This window comes from Hypanus sabinus, chromosome 29, assembly GCF_030144855.1.
Source record: "Hypanus sabinus isolate sHypSab1 chromosome 29, sHypSab1.hap1, whole genome shotgun sequence".
NCBI lineage: Eukaryota > Metazoa > Chordata > Chondrichthyes > Myliobatiformes > Dasyatidae > Hypanus > Hypanus sabinus.
The window spans coordinates 8,655,865-8,674,775 of NC_082734.1; the positions used below are offsets into that span (position 1 = coordinate 8,655,865).

The 18,911-nt window shown below is 44.7% G+C and overlaps 1 protein-coding gene across 1 annotated transcript in view; it reads left to right on the forward strand.

Annotated features, from left to right (window-relative positions):
- cacna1ia (calcium voltage-gated channel subunit alpha1 Ia) overlaps window positions 1–18,911 on the forward strand; it is a 589,581-nt gene that overhangs the window by 233,438 nt on the left and 337,232 nt on the right. The gene's annotated exons all lie outside the window — the stretch shown is intronic.

Below are 18,911 nucleotides of genomic sequence, written 5' to 3' on the forward strand. Positions count from 1 at the left end.
AGAGATAAAGAGCTGGAGAAGGAGAAATCTGATAAGAGGGTACAGAAGACCATGGAAGAAAGAGAAGGGGGAGAAGCACTAGAAAGAGGTGATGGGAAGGTAAGGAGTTAAGATGGGAGAGTGAAGCAGGAATGGTGAATTATAAAGTAGGGAAGCAAATACCAAAAGTTTGAGAAATCACAAGTTCATGCCATCAGGTTGGAGGCTATCCAGATGGAATATAAGATGTTGCTTCTCCAACCTGAGTATGGCTGCATTGTGGCAGTAGTGGAGGCCATGGACTGACATCTCAGAATGGGAATGAGAATCCACCCATTTCAATCATACTTTCCATTGGCCTGAAACGTCTACGGTTTACTCTTTTCTATAGATGTGCCCTGGCCTGCTGAGCATTTTGTGAGAGTCAAAACAGGTCAGAAATGGAAAAATTTCCATCTTCCCTATCTCATCAAACACTCCCATGACAGGGATTCAAGATCCAAGTTTATGTATCGCGTGCGTATTGAAACATACAGTGTAACGCTCCATTTGTGTGAACAACGTGGGGGACAGCCCAAAGGTGTTGCTCCACATTCCTACTCCAACGTGGCACATCCAGAATGCTCGGCAGAATAACACAGAGCACAACTAGCAACAAAGCAGATAAAACTAATCTTTATTTCAGCAGCAGTTCCTCAATGAAAAGTCCTGGGCCAAACTATCTTCAGCTGGTTCAAAGTAAGTAAGGTCAAAATAAATATATAATTATCAAAGTACATCAACATATATTACCTTGAAATTCATTTTCTTACAGACATTTACAGGCAAATAAAGAAATGCAATAGAATTTATGAAAAACTATACATAAACTAACTAATAAACAACCAATTTGCCAAAAAGACAAATTATGTGAATAAAAGAATAAATAAAGAACTCTGCAGACATGAGTTGCAGAGACCTTGAAATTGAGTCTGTAGGTTGTGAAATCAGCTGAGGGTTGAGGTGAGTGAAGTTATCCATGTTGGCTCAAGATGCTGATAGGGTAATGACTGTCTCAATCAATGGCCTTTCTTTTATCCTAAGGCCAGAAGATGGTGTGCTTCCCAATTTAACACAGTAGAGACATACAGAAGATCGTCATCCAGTTGATCTTCACACAGTTGATATTCATACATTCAATCTCTATACAGTCCATCTTCATCCAGCAGATCTTCACACAGTTGATCTTCATATAGTTGAACTTCATGCAGTCAATATCCAGTCAATCTTCATCCAATAGATCTTCACACTGTTGATCTTCATACAGTCAATCTTCATCTAGCAGATCTTCACACTGTTGTTCTTCATACAGTTGATCTCCATATAGTTGATCTTCACATAGACAATGTTCATGCAGCAGATATTCATACAGTCCATTTCCATACAGTCAATCTTCACACAGTAGATGTTCATACAATATATGTTCATACAGTTGATCTCTATACAGTCGACTTTCACACAGTAGATATTCATACAGCAAATGGGATGATGTATGATTTGTTTACTTTTTTATTGTTTGTGTGATTTGCTCTTTTTTTGCACAAAGGGTATTTGAGGGTCTTTGTTGTGTGGGGATATTTGTGACTGTTCTCTGGCTGCATGCAAGACGACAAGCCTCAAGGTTGTATGTGGAACACATACTTCGATTATAAATGTTCTTTGAACTTTGAACTCACTCATCACTGCACAACGTTTGCAGGGGACATAATTGGTCCTCTAGAAGATCAGAATGGCAATCCATGCATGGAGTTAAAAGTGATGGGGGAGATCTTAAGTGCTTTTGTTTGCCTCTATATTTACTCAGGTGATGGAGAGCCTATAGATGTGAGGCAAAGCAGTGTCAACTTCATTGACTCCGTACAGATTACAGAGCAGGAGGTGTTTTGCGGCCTTGAGGCGCTCTCTCAGACCCTGAGGGAGGCAAGTGTAGAAATTGCCAGAGCCCTTGCAGAGGTATTTAAATCATCCATCTTGACAGGTGAGGTACTGAAGGATTGGAGGATAGCCAATGTTGTTCCGCTGTTTAAGAAAAACTCTAAAAATAAACCAGGAAGTTATAGACCGGTGAGCCTGGCATCAGTTTAAGATAGCGCTACTGAAGATAGGCAACAGCTTACTGGTAATTCAAAAGCAAAGGAATTTGATTAAAACCATAATTGATAACACTTTTTTTGAAGTAAATTGTGATAAACTATCACTTCAAGCAATGAAGAAGAGAGCAAAGGCAAAGCAGTTCACAGGATGTGCCCTGCAAAATCAACACACTTGGATTTGGAGCCATGCCGGTTGGAGTGAGTGGTTCAGAGGGGAGCAGACAGGGCGGAGGAATTCCGATGCCCATCCAACTAACCCCAGCATGAGGGTGGATCACTCCAAACACTGAGCCATATTGGAAAGGTTGAGAACAGCTTCTTCAGCAGCGAAACCCAGGTCTGAAGCAAACCGATGGACCTGGAGCAGGCCCGGAGCAATTCGCCATGATGAAGCCCAAGTCCCATTGCAGGCTACAATCCACAATCTAAATGCTGGCCCATATAGACTGGAAAGGTTGAGGGTTGGATCACTCTGGGTGTTGTGCTGATATGGAGAGATCAATATGGTTTCCTTGGCAGTGAAGTTTGGTCCCAGAGTAATTCACTGGTGGCAGGGCCTCAGTCCTAATGCAAGGATCAGACAATTTAAATACCAGCCCAGCTAATCCTCTACCCTTAATCTCATTGAGATTAGTGTTGTCACATTCCCTATGGTCAACATCCTGAGGGTCACCATTGATCAGAAACTAAACAGGCTCAGCAACCAGAACTGCAGCTGCAGCAGTAATTTGTTTGATATCCTGTAACAAGTCACTCATCTCCTGGCCCTCCAAAGGGTTTCCCCTAGTCAGGAGGGTAATGGAGCGTTCTCCACCCAGCTTGCTGAATGAAGCTCCAACAACTCCCAAGAAGCTGACACCATCCAAAACAAAGCAATTCACCACACCAAATATTCATTCATAGGGTGGGATGGTAGCATTGCGCTACCACAGCATCAGCAATCCTGCCGCTCAAGTCCTGCCGCTCTTTGTAAGTAGTCTGTACATTTTCCCCGTGACCACACGAGCTTCATCTCACCTTCCAAGGACATACAGGTTAGCAGGTTAATTGGTCACATTGGTGTAATTGGGCAGCATGGGCTCGTTGGGCCAGAATTGGAAAAAGAATCAGGTTTAATATCACCGGCATAGGTCATGAGATTTGTTAACTTTGTGGCAGCAGTACAAGGTAATACATAATATTAGAGAAAACACATAAATTATGGTAAATATGTGTCTGTGTGTATATGTATGTATGTATATATAAAATAGTTAAATAAGTAGAGCAAAAATAAAAATAAAAAAAGTAGTAGTGAGGTAGTGTTCATTGGTTCAATGTCAATTCAGAAATTGGATGGCAGAGGGGAAGAAATTTAACCTGACTCATTGAATGTGGGCCTTCAGGCTCTTGTACCTCCTTCCTCATAGTAGCAATGAGATCAAGGCATCTCCTGGGTGATGGGGGTCTTTAATGATGGACGTCGCCTTTTGAGGCATCGGTCCTTGAAGAAGGGCCTGCTACTATACTGTATCTCTAAACAAGTAAAGGTGAATTCTCCCTCACCACGGTGGTTGCAGAGCATACTATCTACAAAATGCATTGTGTGTTTTCACCTAGGATATCCTGACAGAAACTATTAAAACTACAATGTCTGCCATTTAGAGGGATAAGGGTAGAAGGCAACTATTGGACAATGAACAAAGTATTGGTAAATTAGATTAGTTTTGACACATACATGCTCAGTAAGGAAACTGTGCTTCAGTGGACAGGAAGGCTCCACAACTTGTAGTCAAAATTGCCCAGTGCATCACTGGCACCAGCCTACCCACCATGAAGGATGTGTATACAGCAAGGTGCCAGAAAAAGACCAGTAACATCATGAAGAATCCCAAACCCACCCTGCTCATGGACTGTTTGCCCACTCCCATCAGGGAGAAGGCTACGTACGATCCACGCCAGGACCACCAGACTCAAAATCTGTTACTTTCCCCAAGCAGTGAGGCTGATCAACACCTCCAACCACTAACTCCACCATTACGGTATTATTACCCATCAATCACCTTATGTACAGCCTAGCATCATTTTATGGACATGCATAAGATGGCTTATATAATTAGATTGATTGTGTGATTTATATTTATTGTGTAGTTTTTGTTACTCAATGTTCTTTATCCTTTGTGTTTTTTGTGCTGCATTGGATCGAGTAACGAATCTTTTGTTCTAATTACACTTCTGTACTGGAAATGACATTAAACAATCTGAGCATTGAATGGTTAGCATTGACTCGAAGGGCTGAAGGGCCATTTTCAGTGCTGGATGAATCTATAACCATGCTGATGAATACATATCACCATTCCTTAATCATCGTTGGACGTCCATCCTCACAACACCGTCAGAGCACATTCACAGAACTTGGAGTATTGTGTAGAGTTCAGGTCACCCTTGTTATAGGAGTCATAGAGTGATACAGCATAAAACCAGGCCCTTTAACCCACTCACCCATCTTCTCCTTCTGAAGCCCTTCACCCCTAGGAGGACATAGGCTGCCTTTAGTAGCTCGACAGAGTCCTCTGTCCTGGGCTGAAGGTTGATCAGCTCTGTGGCTTCCGCTTTCAACACACATACATCTTCTAGGCACGGATCCTTCTTCTCTCATGAATGAGATCCTTAGAGTTTCTGTTGTTGTTCTTTAGCTCTGGGTTATATGTGAATGGTGTTGCTAGCTCTATGGCCAACCCTCTTCCTTACATAACTGGGTGTGGGACCATCCATGACGGAGTTGCGTTCACCCATGCCAACTCTAGTTGACCGTTGATCTAATGCCATCTACCCATATCTGGCCCATAGCCCTCTAAACTCCTCCTATCCATGCACTACTATTTCTGGCAGCTCATCCAAATATATACCACCCTTTCCTTGATGAACCTGCCCCCGATCTCCCTGTTAAATCTCTTGGCTCTGATCTTAAACATTCAAGGATGTCATTAAACTAGAGAGAGTGCAGAGAAGAACTAGACAATAGACAATAGGTGCAGAAGTAGACCATTCGGCCCCTCGAGTCTGCACCGCCATTCTGAGATCATGACTGATCATTCACTATCAATACCCAGTCCCTGCCAAGAACATTGCCGGGACTCGAGGGCCTGAGTTATAAGGAGTGGCTGAGCAGGTTAGGAATTTATTCCTTGGCATGTAGGAGATCTTGTAGAGGTATATAAAATCATGAGGGGTATAGATTGGATGAAGGCACACAGGCACACAGTTAAAAGGACAAAAAACTAGAGGGCATAGGTTAAATATGAACAGTGAACATTTTAAAAGGGACTTGAGGGGTAACTTTTTCATACAGAGTGTGGTATGCAGATCAAATGAGCCGTCAGAAGAAATGGTTGAGGTACAATAACATTATTCAAAAGATCTCCTTCCCCTCCCCCTCATCTTCCCTCTTTCAGTTCAGTCCCGGAGAAGGGTCTCAGCCCAGAACATCGACTGTTTCTTCATTTCCATAGACGCTGCCTGATCTGCTGAGTTCCTCCAGCATTTTGTGTGTGTTGCTCAGGATTTCTAGCATCTGTAGACTTTTTTGTGATTATTATTTAAAGAAGATGTGGATGAGTACATGAATAGGTGGTGTTAAATCTGGAGATGATGTTCTCCAGAAGGTTCTTTGGACAGGGTCAGCCCGTACCAGAAAGCAAGGTAGAGTAACAAAGGAACAGTGACTTTGACTCAGGGGTTTCCAACCTGGAGTCCATGGACCCCTTGCTATGAGCTAAATGTGAGAACATGGGCAGAGCTTAGGTGGGAACCATGGTCAGCATAGACAAGTTAGACCGAAGGGCCTCTTTCTATGCCTTGTTACTCTGTGACTCCATGGGCTGAAATGGTCAAGAGGCATCTCCCCACCATCTTCTCAAAAGTAGTTAGAGAATAAAGATAATAAATATTGGTATCACACACAAAATGCTGGAGGAATTCAGCAGGGGAGGAAGCATCAATGGAGAGGAGTAAATTTGGGCCGAAACCCTTCGATCTTTACCTTTATCTTTTTCACCTATCACCTCCCAGCTTGCCTCTTCATCCCCCCTCCTCCCCCTCCCCCAAATGGCTTCACCTATCACTTGAAAGTTTGTACTCCTTCCCCCCACTTCCTTTTCTGGCTTCTCTCCCCACCCCTCCACACTTCCAGTCCTGATGAAGGGTTTGGCCCGAAGTGTTGGCAGTTGATTCCTCTCCATAGATGCTCCTTGACCTGCTGAGTTCCATATAGTGCACAGCTGAGGTAAAAGACAGCACGTTTTCTTCTAGGATTAAAGAGGGTAAAACACCCACCCTGATGAAGGCAAACAAGACTGTCCTTATTCCTAAATCTGATGGCAATGAAAATTTAAAACTCTCCCACCAATCGCCCCCCAGTTTCCCACTTCAGCCTCCCTTCCCTCATCCATCTACCTTCACCCTTACTTGGCTTCACCTATCACCTGCCAGCTTGTCGTCCATCCCCTCCCCTCTTCTTATTCTGCCTTCTTCCCCCTTCCTTTCCAGTCCTGAGTGAAGAGTCTCATCCTGAAGCATCAACTCTTAATTCTCCTCCGTAGATGCTGGCTGACCTGCTGAGTTTCTCCAGTATTTTGTGTGTGTTGCTTTGGATCTCGGCGTCTGCAGACTTTCTTTTGTTTATTATTTAAAAGAGGTTTGGGTAAGTACATTGACAGGTGGTGTTAAACCTGAAGAAAATGTTCTCCAGAAGGTTCTTCAGAAGAATAAAGTACAAATCTTACATTTAGAACTATTTAATTAAATGTTTATTATTGTACAAGTCAGACAGGGTGGAAAGCAAGGTGGTGGGTAGCACAGTAGTGGTTAACGAAATGCTTTACAATATTGGTGACCCGGGTTCAATTCCTGCCTCTGCCTATAAGGAGATTGCATCTTCTCCCTGCGACCGAGTGGGTTTCCTCCGGGTGCTCTGGTTTCCTCCCACAGTCTAAAGATGCGCCGATTGCTAGTTAATTGACCATTGTAAATTGGTCCATGAGCTCCTCCAGCATTTTGTGTGTGTTGCTCTGAATTTCCAGCATCTGTAGAATCTCTGGTGTCAATAAATATTGGCCCAGTTCACAATCAACTGATCCCAAAATGATTTTTAAAAAAGAGTCTGGTTGTTCATCAGGAGCACCAGGTATGATTCATTTTTAATCTGTTACTGATAAATTGAAATGGGCAGTGAGGTGAGGGTCAATTGAACGGCTGGCCTTTCAGAAACCTGTTGCTCATTTGGCATTCTTGCAAGCTGTCACTGGGTGTCAGGCTACATGTTATAACTGGAGTGCTAATGAAGATAATAGCAGCAGTCACAAGTGGATGGTTTAATTTTATTAACAGATACACTGATCCTGCAGGACAAAGCGGAAGAAAAATCATTGTGCTAAACCAGATCAAATCTAGCATTGGAGCTACTTAAAGGGCTGGAAGATAAGCAATCGCTAATAAGTATTCTGAGCAGAGGAGTAGGCCTTTTAGTTCAACCTCCTCTTGCTGGTGTTCATGCTTCCTCCCAGTAATCATCATATCCTTCCTCATGTACTTATCTAGTATATAAAACAGCAGGGCAGACAATGGGCTGAATGGCCTGATTCTGCTTCTATGTCTTATGGTCTTCTACAGCTTGGAAGTAGGCCTTTTAGCCCGGCTCGTCCATGTTATCCAGCTAGTCTGAGGTCTTCCGTTGATGCTGGATGTTGTGTCCCAACTGTCTACGTGGTACACAAGCCAGGGCAGTACAATACGGAGAGCAAGCTGTTCCCCATGTAGCAGTCTCCCCCCTCTCCACACAGCTGATGAATCCAAAGGAACGGCAGAGACCGATAGAGTTTGACACCACCAGCATCGTAGGAGTTACCAGTCAGAGTTGAACTCAACGCAGGATGCCTTAGGGACCGCAGCTCCAGATTTTTTCCTCGGGGATTTCTCCCGTTGCTTTTCCCAAGGCAGTGGAGGTTTGAGATTAGTGTTTCCCTTCTCCTAGATGAGCTGCCAACCACAGCTGACAAGCCCCATCTGCCCGAAGCGACTGGGTTTAAGGCATCACTAGCCCACTGTTGGCCCTTCTCCTGTCAGTAGAAATGGTTCCGCTGGGCTTAGTAGCTGAACCACACATGAAGGCCAGGAGCTGGACTTGGTTGTCAGGGGCTATTTGAGATGTACGCCATTGGAAACATTTAATAGGTAGTGGGAGCTTATCCCCATTACCATCCCTGACTATAACAATTTGAGACGCACACCATTGGGAGCATTTATTAGGGAGTGGGAGCTTGTCCCCATTACCATCCCTGACTATAACTACCTTAAGGAGCCAATCCAGCTAATATATACAAACTAATAGCATTTCTCTGCATTTGGCCAATATCTTTCTAAACCTTACCTGCCTATGTACCTGTCGAACTGACTTTTGAAAGTTGTTTCAATCCTCTGGCAACTCCTTCCATGTACTGACCACCCTCTGCAAAACAAACATTGCCCCTCTAGTTCCAATTTCCCCTTAAACCTTTGCCTTCTAGTTTCTGATTGATTTCCCCAGGAAAATAACACAGAATTCTCCTACACTGGGGAAAAGACAGTGCATTTATCCTATCTATGCCCCACCTGATTTTATACGCCTCTATAAAATTGCCCCTCAGTCTCCCTCAGCCAAGGATGAAGTTCAAAGTAAATTTATCATCAAAGTACATATATGTCACTATATCCTGCAATTCATTTCCTTGCAGCCATTCACAATAAATACAAAGAAATATGATCAATGAAAGCCACACACAACAAAGACGAACAAACAACCAACATGCAAAATTTAACAAATTGTGCAAGTACAAAAAAGGAAAATATATATTTTAAAAAATGGCAGAGCAGACTCGGCAGGCCAAATAGCTTAATTCTGCTCCTAAATCTTATGGTCTTATTGGTCAGGGCATGAAGGGATACGGGGAGAATGCAGGAGATTGGATTTGAGAGAGAAAATGGATCGGCCATGATTGGTAAAACGTCACATCAGATTCAATAGTCCAAATGGCCTAATTCTGCTCCTATATCTTGAGGTTTTATTAATCAGGGCATGAAGGGATATGGGGAAATGGCAGGAGATTGGGGCTGAGAGAGATAATGAATCAGCCATGATGAAATAGCGGAGCAGACTCAATGGGCCAAATGGCCTAATTCTGCTTCTTTTGGTCTTATGACCTTATAAGTAAGCAATAAATATCGAGAACATAGTTTGTGGAATGTTTTTAGAGTTGAGGTGAGCGAAGTTATCCACACTGGTTCAGGAGCCTGATGACTGAAGAGCAATAGCTGTTCTTGAACCTCGTGGTGTGGGACCTGAGGCTCCTGTATCTCCTTCCTGATGACAGTAGCAAGAAGAAAGCATGACCTGGGTGGTGGTGGTCCCTAATGATGGATCCTAGCCTGCCCAGCCTCTCCATCTTGTCTGATCACCTAAATCTCCGCTGTGGGAGCAAGTTCCACATTTCCAGTGCTTTCAGGAGAAAAGCGCTGCTTCTGAACTCCCAGATTAACAGTCCTCTTATATCGATGACCCCTCCCTCCATATACACACACACGTGTGAAAATATTTTTGTGTCTATTCAACAAATCCTTTCATGATGTTAAAACCCTTTATCAAGTGTCCACCCCCTGACTCTTCTTTTTCTCAACAATGCAGCCACAGCTTGTGTATTCCACCTGGAGATCTGAGCTTTTCATTTCAAACTCCTATACTTTCACGCCCAGCTGTTATTCTGAAATCTCACTGTCCCGTTGCCTTTCGGTTGACTATTGCTGAGTATTTCTGGAAACAGCAGGTTTGGAATGTTATTTAAAGGATTTTATTTTAAAGGTCTAGGGAAAGAAGATTTTTCCTGAAACACTTCGAAATACCAGATAAACACATAGAACATAGAACATTACAGTATAGTGCAGGCCCGTCTGCCCACAATATGGTACTGACCTTTCAATATACTCTACAATCAATCTAATCCTTCCCTTGTATATACCCATAGCCCTCTAAAATACTCTTGTCCATGTGCACATTCAAGAGTCTTTTAAGTGTCCATAATGTATCAGCCTCAGCCGCTACGTCCAGCAGGTCATGTGACTCTGTGTAAGCAGACAATTGGTGTATTGATCATTACAGAATGTCTCTCTGGTGCTTCTCACTCCCTCCCCTCTCCCTTCTCCTTTTCTCAGCCATGATTCCCCTCTCCCTGCCCCCTTCCCACTGTCAGTCCACAATAGAGACCAATATCAGAATCAGGTTTATCATCACTCACGTATGTCATGAAATTTGCTTTTGTTTTGAGGCAGCAGTACAGTGCAATACATAAAATTACTACAGTCCGGAGCAAACGTCTTAGTCGCTATAGATATGTGCCTAAGACTTTTGCACAGTACTGTGTCTTTGACATCTCCCCTTTACTTTCCTCCAAACACCTTATCAGAAGACCACAGCTCTAACAGTTGTCCCTCCAGGTCACTTATATCCACTGAAGCCATCCTCATTCTCACATTTTGCCAAGTGAATCAGCAAATCCAATAACATATGCATTTCATAAACACGAAAAGGCCTGCAGATACTGGAAATCCAAAGCATGCTGGAGGAACTCAGCAGTTCAGGTAGCTTCTATGGAAATAAATAGATAGTCGACGTTTCGAACCGAGATAGGTATTTCTCCATTACACCACCTCCGGCGATGTTATGCCATGCTCAGTCCAGACTTTACGACACAGCACCACCAACAACACTGTTCCTTCTGACATGTAGTACCCTCTTTCATGTTTCCCCGCCAACACTGCCCCCTCTGACAGCATGGTACACATTTCAGTAACGCTCTGTCTGACAGTGCAAGAACATTGAACCTAGAAGTTTACGGTATATTACAGGCCCTTCAGCCCACAATGTTGTGTCGACTCAGTAACCTACTCTAGAGATGCTTAGAATTTCCCTACCACATAGCCCTTTTTCTAAGCTCCATGTACCTATCTAAGAGGCTCTTAAAAGACCCCACTGTATCCACTTCCACCACCGCCGCTGGCAGTGAATCCACACACTCACCACTCTCTGTGTGAGAAACTTACCCCGACATTCTCTTGGTGCCTATTTCCAAGTACCTTAAAACCAGGCCCCCTCATGTAAACCATTTCAGGCCTGGGACAAAGCCTCTGGCTATCCACATGATCAATGACCCACATTATCTTATACACCTCTATCAGGTCACCTCTCATCCTCCGTTGCTCCAAGGAGAAAAGGCCGAGTACATTCAACCAGCCCTTACTAAGACCACCCTTAGTACTGGCCCCAAGGGTCATTTTCTCTGCAGCATCTGAGGCTGAAAGGCGACCTGTTAGCAGCTTATAAGGAGAGGTATGGATAGGAACAGACAGTCACCATCTTTCTCCCAATGTCAATGTCAACTATCAAAGGATATACATTTAAGGAGAGAGGGGCAGAGTTTAAAGGAGGAATTCAGGGCAAGCTATTTTTATTACAGTGAAAGTGATGGGTGCCTAGAAGGGGCTACTTGGCAGGAACAACAGGGGGCATTTAAGAGGCTTTTGGATAGACATGTGAATATGCAGGGAACAGTGGGATATGAAGGTGGAAGAAATTTTGCATTGTGTTCAGCACAGTTATGATGGGCTGAAAGGCCAGTTCAGTTGTATCTTCTTTATTATTTAGAGATACAACACGGTAACAAGGCCCATGTCACTGTGGAAGGAACGATATCTGTCTCTCTTTTGTTAGTGAGATATGAGATCGGTCCCTCCCTTGTTAGTTAGCGAGTGAGAGAGAACCTGTTGAAATGTTGGCATGAGCAGTTGGTTTTTGATGGACCATGGTCTCTCTTTGGAGGCTTTGCTTTTGCTTGCATGTTGGGTGGTGGGATTGCTGATGTTTTGTGCTAGCATATTGGGGGGGAGGGTTGATCCTGCTTGTGTATGGGGGGGGACAGGGGATTAGGGATTTTTATGTTTTTTCTGCCATTTATTCTTGGCAGTTTTTTTCTTCTGTTTCAAGGACGTCTGTGGAAAGTAAGAATTTCGGGCTGTACATTGTATATGCTCTCTGATATTAAGCTGGACTGTTGAACTGTGGGTCCAACGAGCACTCATGTGACCAATTAACTTTGGAATGTGGGTGGACACTGGAGCTCCCGGAGGAAACTCATGTGGTCACAGGGAGGATGTACAAATTTCATACAGACAGCCGTGGAACTGAACCCGGGTCACTGGCACTGCTATAGTGTTACAGCAGACAGGATGATAAGAGGCATAGATCACGTGAACAGCAGGAGACTTTTCCCAGGGCGGAAATGGATAATATGACGGGACATAATTTTAAGGTGATTGGAGGGAAGGTGTCAGAGGTAAGTTTTTTTATATGCAGAAAGTGGTGGGTGTGTGGAAAGCCCTGCCAGGGGTGGTGGTAGAGGCAGATACATTAGGGGCATTTAAGAAACTTTTAGATAGGTACATGGATGATACAAAAATGGAAGACGATTTAGGAGGGAAGGGTTAGATTGATCTTAGAGTAGGTTATAAGATGGGCTGAAGGGCCGCACTGTGGTGTTCTATGTTATGCTACTATTTCGCCCAAAATACCGATTCATCCTCAGGTGATGGCCATGTGATGCCCTCTCCAGTACCGAGATGAGACGTGACCCCAAAAGCTTCCTCTGCGTCAGGCCTCCCCGATAACGTGCAGCATCCTCAATACTGCCTTCCCAGCTGTACAGCACTCCCTAGAGCTGGACTGGAGGGTCTGTTCAGTCCCCTGGAGCCAGACTTTGACTCCAGTACCACTCAGTCCTGACCTCCTGACACCTACACTGCCCTCCACACTGTTCCATATGACCATACGATATAGGAGCAGAATTAGGCCATTCAGTCCTTTGAGTCTACCCTATCATTTCATCGTGGCTGATTTATTGTGTCTCTCGACTCCATTCTCCTGCCTTCTCCCAGTAAACTTTGACACCCTGACTAATCAAGAACTTATTAACCTCCACTTTAAATATACCCCCTTTAGTGCTGTACCATTTCTACCCTGGGGAAAAGGTCTCTGGCCATTTACTCGATCACCTTGTGCACTTTACCTCTGACTGTACAGCACACCCTTCAGTAATGCCTTGTCCGGCAATGTAAAACCACCCTTAGCCTTTGGGGTTGTTCTCTCCGCAGCATCTGAGGCTGAGCGGGAGACCTGTCAGAAGATTATAAAATTAGGAGAGGCATGGATGGAACAGCAGAATCTTTCTTCCGGGGTGTAAGTTACTAGAGGATGCACATTTAAGGAGAGAGAGGGGCAAAGTTTGGATTCAGAAGTAAGGGTAATTCTGCGCTGCAGCCAGTAATCAAAAGCTATACTGCTAATATCATTGTTGGACGTCTTTGTGCACTTCACTCGAGCCAGTGACTATTTAAAAGCCAGGCAGGTGGTGATTGAAGGAACAGCAAAAGAATTAGCTGACAACAAAAGAGCAGATCTATAAAGATACATTCTGTGCTCACACTACAGTTGCTGCTAAAGATATTTTTCCTCAGGGGTCAGGATCATGCGATGTGCATGCTCTCTGACCCTGCTTCTAGCTGTGTTATTGACAGCAGCTCAGAGATGTGCAGTAGGGGGCTAGTTACAGGAGGAGTGGTGTCCACTGCCATGGGAAACGCAGCAACAGTAGATCAGTCTGTTCCAATTTTACCTAGAACACAAGCACCCCATTGTTCAGGGCTAACAAAGCCCTGAACAGGCGAGTCAACGGGGGCTGGAGCTTGGAATCAAAGGGGGCCAGGCAGTTTCTTAAGGAGGGGAGCGCGAGTTGATGTAAAATTGTTTCACTCGGTGACGGGGGTCTGGAACGCACTGCGTGAGAATTAGATAAAGGAAGAGACCCTCACCCCCCTGCCCGAGGACCTGGAGAGCTAAACCGAACAAGGCTGTCAATGGAGAGGAAAAGTCCATTGTAGTTCTGCGTGAACACAGTGGGAAGAATGGGCTCCTCTTGTACGCACCTTCGCTCTGGGCGTGACAGGTACAATTTCTCTGCGGCCAACTACTTCATTCTGCTTCCCATTCCCGTTCAGACATGTTGGTCTATGGCCTCTCCTATTGCGGGATGGGGTCACGCAGGTGAGAGGGGCAACACCTCATCTGCCGCCCGAGTAGTCTCCAACCTGCTGACACGAACATTGATTTTTCTAAGTTCTGATCACTTCACCCCTTCCTGTTTCCATTCCCCATTCTGACTCCTCTCCTATCCCTTCTCACCTGCCCATCAACTCCCCCTAGTGCCACTCCTCCTTCCCTTCCTACCATCTCTTCTCCTATCAGATTCCTTCTTCTTCAGCCCTTGACCTCTTCCACTTATCACCTCCCAGCTTCTCATTTCATTCCCCTTCCCCACCAAGCCTTCACTTGTCTTCATCTATCACCTGCCAGCTTGTACTCCTTCCCTCGATCCCACCTTATCACTCTGGCATGTTCCCCGTGCCTTTCCAGGCCTGAAATATTGACTGTTTGTTCCTCTCCATAGATGCCTTCTGACCTGCTGAGTTTCCCCCAGTATGTTGTGCTTGTTGCTCTGTATTTATAGTGTGTGCAGAATATTGTGTGTGTCTTTTTGGTCATCCTGTGAGATAGGGCTTCAGTGGATTTATGGGTAGGTTGTTGAGAAGTAATGAATTGAAGGTTAGCCAACATACCGAAGCAGCTACAGAGCAGCCACGACAGCAGCTATATTTCATTAGGGGTTTGAAAAGATTTGGTATGTCTCCAAAGACACTCAAGCATTTCTACAGATGTACCGTGGAGAGCATTCTAACTGGCTGCATCACTGTCTGGTACGGGGATGGATGAGTGGATCGAAATAAGCTGCAGAGAGTTGTAAACTTAGTCAGCTCCGTCATGAGTGCTAGCCTATGTAGTATCTTCAAGGAGCCATGCCTCAAAAATACAATGTCCATCATTAGGGATCCCCATCACCCAGGTCATACCCTGTTCTCATTGCAACCTTCAGGGAAGAGGTCTCAAAGCCTGAAGACACACACTCAACGATTCAGGAACAGCTTCTTCCCCTCTGCCATCTGCTTTCTAAATGGACAACAAGCATTAACTTACTTTTTTAAAATTTCTATTTTTGCACTACTTATCTAATTTAGCTATTTAATATATATACTTACTATAATTTATGTTTTTCTCTGTTATTATGTATTGCATTGTACTGCTGCCACAAAGTCAACAAATTCCATGACATGTGCCGGTGATATTAAACCTGATTCTGATTCTGAGCTGGGAGGGGTCAAGGTTGAGTCATTGAGCCCAGCAGGAAAGAAACAGGACCAGTGAAAAAGGCAACAATCATACCAGTGCCCAGGAAGAGCAGCGTGATCTGCCGGTCGGCTATCACTCAGTTACGTTCAGAGCTACTGTGAGGAAATGCTTTGAGAGGTTGGTCATGGCCAGAATCAAATCTTGGCTAAGCAAGGACCTCGACCTGCTGCCCATCATCACAATGTCTAACAGCAGCTGCATTCTCACTGCTTCTCCACTCAGCCTTGGATCACCTGGACAACTGCAATACCTACGTCAGGCTGCTGTCTATCGATTACAGCTCAGGGTTCAACACAATTATACCCTCAGTTCTAATCAAACCTCCAAAACCTGCGCCACAGTACCTCCGTCAGCAAATGGGTCATTGGCTTCGTCAGCTGGAAACCACAGTTCGTGCAGATTGGAAATAACATCTCCTTGCAGGCTGACAATCAACACTACACACCTCAAGGATGCATGCTTAGTCCAACGCTCCACTCTCTGTGCACCCATGATGGTGTGGCTAGGCAAAGTTCAAATGCCATTAATGAATTTGCAGATTATTTTTGGCAGAATTTCAGATGATTATGAGGAGGCATACAAGAGCAAGATAGATCAGCTGAGTGAGAGGTGTTGACCAAGACCAAGGAATTGATTATGGACTTCAGGAAGGGGAATTTGAGGGAACATAGTACCAGTCCGCATTGAGGGATCAGCAGCGGAAAGGGAGAGCAGTTTCCTGGGTGTCAACATTTCTGACGATCTACCAAATGTCCAACATACTGATGCAATTACAAAGAAGACTACATTTCATTAAGAGTTTGAGGAGACTTGGTATGTCATCAAAGACTCTCTCATATTTCTACAGATGGAGAGGATTCTGGTATGGAAGGGCCACTGCACAAGATCAGAATAAGCTGAAGAAAGTTGTAAATTCATCATGGGCACTAACCACCCTAGCATCGAGGACACCTTCAAAAGGCGATGCCTCAAAAAGGCAGCATCCATCACCCAAAACATGACTTCTTCTCATTGCTATCATCAGGGAGGAGGTACAGGAGCCTGAGGACACACATGCAACTTCTCAGGAACAGCTTCTTCCACTCCGCCATCAGATTTCTGAATTGACAGTGAACCCATGAACTACTTTTACTTTCTTTTTGCACTTAATTAATTTAATTTTTATATATACTTGTTGTAATTTATAGTTTAAAAAAGATTTTATGTATTGTTGCCGCAAACAACAAATTTAATGGCATATGGCAGTGATACTAAACCTGATTCTGATTTTGCTCAGAGGTAAAGATGACACATTGAGCGACGGCGAATCCTCAGCGCAGCGTATTCCCCCTCACGCACATTGTGTGCTCATCTCTGTCAGGCAGAGCTGCTGGGGTCTGGGGAGATTGCCAATGTGTGGAGGAGGCAGTACTTCAACAGCAACCTAGAATTCGGCATCCCGAATCCTTCCTGCAAATTGTCTTGGACTGTGATCTCACCATAATTAAATAGTCCAACCTTCATGAAGCAACTCTCTAGAGGGTTATAACCTACAGCCCATAACCTTAACTAGGGGATCAATTGTGTAAGATGGCAGGGTGACTGGAAAATAAGAAACTTTGTTTCCAAGTAGACTGATAAAACAAATTTCACATTGGAAACATCCTCTCTGTGACAACTCTGTTGAGTGTGTCATGTATTTCAGTGAGATTCCCTTTCCGAATCCACAATCCCTCTTTCCTCTGAACTCCTTGGAGTACAGACCCAGAGGCATCTACGAAGAGAAGGGGGTGCGGGAAACTGCGTTCTACTGTGGGTTGGCTGAGGAGTGCCATTGCCATCACAGACAGAATTTGTCCCTACTCATAGTTTATGCCTTGGACCCACCCAGCAGCGATGCCTGCATTAGTCAAACATCCTGGTTGGTGGGCGAGCTCTGTGGGTTGCAAGTTTGAGATTTACTCCCTTTTATTTCAAAAATAGACCATTCATAATAAAAATATATATACAAAGAAAAGACTGTAACAAAAGCCTTTACTTTTGTGGTTGGTATATTCAGTAGAGTAAACCTTAAATTTAAAAACATAGCATTGTTTCCCCTTACATGGCTCCCCGAGTGATTGTTCAAAGGGCTTCCTGCGCCCAGCTCTGCCCCTTCGTGTGCAGAAGTGGATGGAACCAATACTGTGGCTCTGCATGAGATTCAGTCCGAGACGGCAGCTGAGGTCTGGCCCGGCTAGCGAGAGCTGATTCTGCAGTCAGAGGATGGGAAATGGAAATCAAATGCATTCGCAGGTGGAGATGACCTTGAAAGGAAATGTGCCTGTGTTCCTTTCGCCATGCTTGCACCGGCTCCCTGGAGGAGCCAGTCTGTGATCTGAACATCAAGCACCTTCATTTGTATGCCCACCAAAAACCACAGAACAGAAGCACTTCGATACTCTGCTCCCACTCTGCCTGCCGAAATAGATGCAGGATTCTCTTTAGGTGTGCTTGAGACAGAAAGGACATCTTTGGGAGACAGCCCTTCTTCTGAGGCAGCCCCACATTGGTTCTGTGGCTTCTGAGGTGGCTGATGTGGGAACTGATCGGAGGAGGTGGGCAAGTGGGTCACCCATTCCTTCCACCACTTTTATAGGACCTCTTTGTACTCCGTGGGGGTTCTCACTACCATCCTGAGGACAGGATCTCCATCTTCAGTGTTCACGGCTCAGATCATTTATATCTCTGCCTGGGATAATGACTCCAATGCACAGGGTCACAAGAGGCCACAGAGAGGTCCAGACTCAGCCAGCTCCATGACAGGCAGAAGCCTACTTCAATCGAGATCTTCTTCAAATGGTGGTGCCTCAAGAAGTGGCCATCTTAAGGACTGTCACGATCTGAGCCATGCCCCTTTTGCAAAGATTTTAAGTACATTTGTTATCAAGGTATGTATGCAGTATACAACTTGAGATTCGTCTTCCCCACAGACAGCCGTGAAACAAAGAAAATCATGGAACCTGTTCAAAGAAAAACATAAAACCCCAACACAAAGAAAACAAACCGCTTAAGCGGCAAAAGAATGAGTGAAAAGCACAATGTAATACACCAAACCACAAGTTCATTGAAAGAGTCTAGGAATTTTTAGTCCAGCTCAGCTCAGCCCAACGCAGAGCCGTGTCTCTGTTATCTGCAGGACGCACAGCCAGGCGGCTCCGATCAAAATCGCGTAAAATAGCAACAAAAAAAGGAGTGGCCGGAAACCAGAAGCATATCATAACCTGAACTACAGAGTCCAAGCCACAAACTGCGTTGATTAAACCTTGCCCAAGACCCAGGACTCCAGCAGCATCGAGAGAGAGAGAGAGAGAGAGAGAGAGACAGTCCGTACGCAGACACCTTCCTCTGGGAGTAGCAGGGAGAGAGAGGCTGGTCACCGACAGGTAGTCGGCGCTGAACACCCAGTCGCCTTGCGCTCTCGT